This window comes from Antrostomus carolinensis, unplaced genomic scaffold (assembly GCF_000700745.2).
Source record: "Antrostomus carolinensis isolate BGI_N321 unplaced genomic scaffold, ASM70074v2 scaffold2923, whole genome shotgun sequence".
Lineage (NCBI taxonomy): Eukaryota > Metazoa > Chordata > Aves > Caprimulgiformes > Caprimulgidae > Antrostomus > Antrostomus carolinensis.
Genome location: NW_010305669.1, coordinates 7837 through 10349, shown reverse-complemented (window position 1 = coordinate 10349; position 2513 = coordinate 7837). Strand labels below are relative to the sequence as shown.

General features: G+C 35.4%; 1 non-coding gene across 1 annotated transcript; it reads right to left on the bottom strand.

Annotated features, from left to right (window-relative positions):
• Nucleotides 1–1756: 1756 nt before the first annotated feature.
• LOC114818427 (U5 spliceosomal RNA) lies at nt 1757–1873 on the bottom strand. Its single transcript, XR_003766163.1, has one exon. It is a non-coding gene; the product is annotated as a U5 spliceosomal RNA (small nuclear RNA).
• Between the last annotated feature and the right edge of the window lie 640 nt (nt 1874–2513).

Here is a 2513-nt window from a genome sequence, read left to right as displayed (position 1 = left end):
ACAGAATTACAGAATCCTAGTGGTAGGAAAAGACCTTTAAGATCACCACGTCCAACCATAAACTTAACAGTACCAATTACACCTCCAAACGATGTACCTGAGCACCTCATCTACCTGTCTTTTAAATCCCACCAGGGAAGGTGACTCCACCACCTCCTGTTCCAGTGCTTGACAACCATTTAGGTGAAGAAGTGTTTCCTATTTTTTTTTTCCAATCTAAACCTCCCCTGGTGCAACTTGAAGCCATTTCCTCTTGTTCTATCACTTGTTACTTGGGAGAAGAGACAAACTCTCACCTCTACACCCTCCTTTAAAATAGTTGTAGAGACTGAGAAGGTCTCCCCTCAGCTGCCTTTTCTCCAGGCTAAACAACCCCAGTTCCCTCAACTGCTCCTTGTAAGATTTGCTCTCCAGGCCCTTCACCAGCTTAATGATGAGTCACGCACACAACATCAAAAATATGAGATGCAGCATGTTTTCTGGTCCTAATCCCTTAACTGTTCAGATCAAAGTCCCAGAAAAAGTGTTGTGCAGACATTGTTTGGATTGCATGCTTTTTTTTTTTCTTTTTTTTTTTTTTTTTTTTTTTTTTTTTTTTTTTGTGAAAACCATGATGTCCATCCAGGCATGAGAACAGACTTCAGGCAAAGCTTCCATTTGAAATATTTTAAATGTGAGCAAACAGTGCTCAGTCTTATGAAAGCTAAAAAATTACAGGAAATCACTCCTAGGGTGCCAATAACTACCCAGCTAGTGTGGGTTATGAAACTGTGCAGATCCTTGCAAGCACTTCTGACTATGTGCATTTAATGATGGTATCTGTCCTTCCCTAAATCAAGATTTCAGTTTTACACAGTTTAAATATCTTGTCTGCAAAAGCAAATCTTTTCTGGCATGCAAGTGAAGTTTCGGAAGACTTGGTACCAACATTGTTTCACCTTTCAGTATCCTTTAATTAATAAGATGCTGTAGCTTTAGATTCTGCAGGATATATTCTTCATCTTAGCCAGCAAACCTGTAAAAGTGGTTATAAATTTATTACTCTGACACAGTACTCTCTGAATATTCCATGATTCTATGGCACTGTGTCTGTCACAGAGGTAAGACATACTCTCTAACCTCCTAATTAGGATTCTTGCAGTGCAAACCAAAAGTCTCTGAAAAATGTAAGTGAATCATGTCTCATAGTGCTTTGTTCTCCTGAAATCCAAGTAGCGCTTTAAACTTGAATCTGCAAATTTTAAAGTTTTTTCTTGGCATTAAAAATCTTACATGTGACTATCTTAAACAAATATTGATAGTCTCTGTGAATAAAATCGTCATGACTCTTTTTTTGTTTTGAAAACAATTAAGTGCTTTCTGCAGTCTGCAATATTTACAGAATCCTAAAGGAGGTTGGCTGTCATATATACTAATTAGACTCAAATATCTGATTGGAGTATGAAGAAATCACAGAGAATACCTCCAGTCTAAAACATCACGAGCACTACACTATCAGACCACTGGCAAAGTCAAATATTTGCAAACCATTTATGAAATATTTTCAATTTCTTTTAGTTAACATCACAAAGATGCTAATTTTCTACTCTAAATTTCACAATCATGCCAGTGTTATCTCTTTTAGAGAAGTTTTTTATTAAACTTGAACAAAACTGGTTTAATTTTTTCAGTTTATCTTTGTTTCTCTAACTTCCTCTTATTTGTGATTTATTTTGGGACAAAAATGTAAATCCTCTTGATCATTTGTTGTGGTTTAACCCCAGATGACAGCTAAGAACCACACAACTACTCTTTCACTCGTACTTGTTCCCTTCCATGGAAATCTTTAGTAAAAGCTGAAAGATTTATATGATCTGAAGAGAAACCAGGGCATCATTATAGCAGCTGCTTCATTTCACTTGCTGTTTAGTATCCTGACAGCATCTTACTTCAGTTGATTACTGTGTTTTAGTGCTGCAGCCAGTTCAAGAGTACTTTAGAAGTGTTTTTCTATAAAAAATTAAAAAGTAAAAACTCATTTTGTATGTTCTTATAAAATATTTTTCTTACTGATTTAAATAAATATTATGTATTCACACTAAAATATTTTTTCTCAAACTCTTTTCAAAAAAGCATCTTCCACTGCTTAACTTTACATTTTGTTCCAATGATTCAAGATCTTTGTTTCAAGGGCTTACAGCATCTCAATATGATGAGATATCATACTACAGACAATAAAATTGTCACATCAAAACATCACTTTTCTAAGGAACACTTTGGTAATTTAAACGCTCTTAAAATGTGAAGTACCATTACAATTTGTAGCCCTCTAATATTCCTCTTCTGCATGTATTTGAAGCCTTCCATTGCTTTTCAGAATTCTGAATTGTAGGCATTCAGTTTAAAAGTCCTAGGAAGCTAGAATCGGAGGCCAAGATTCCTTTGTCTTAATTGCAGTAATCACTAAGCCATCGTCTGGTTCTTTTTTCCTTCCTGTCCTTCTCACACTCTTGGTGGCAAAATGGTCTATTTTC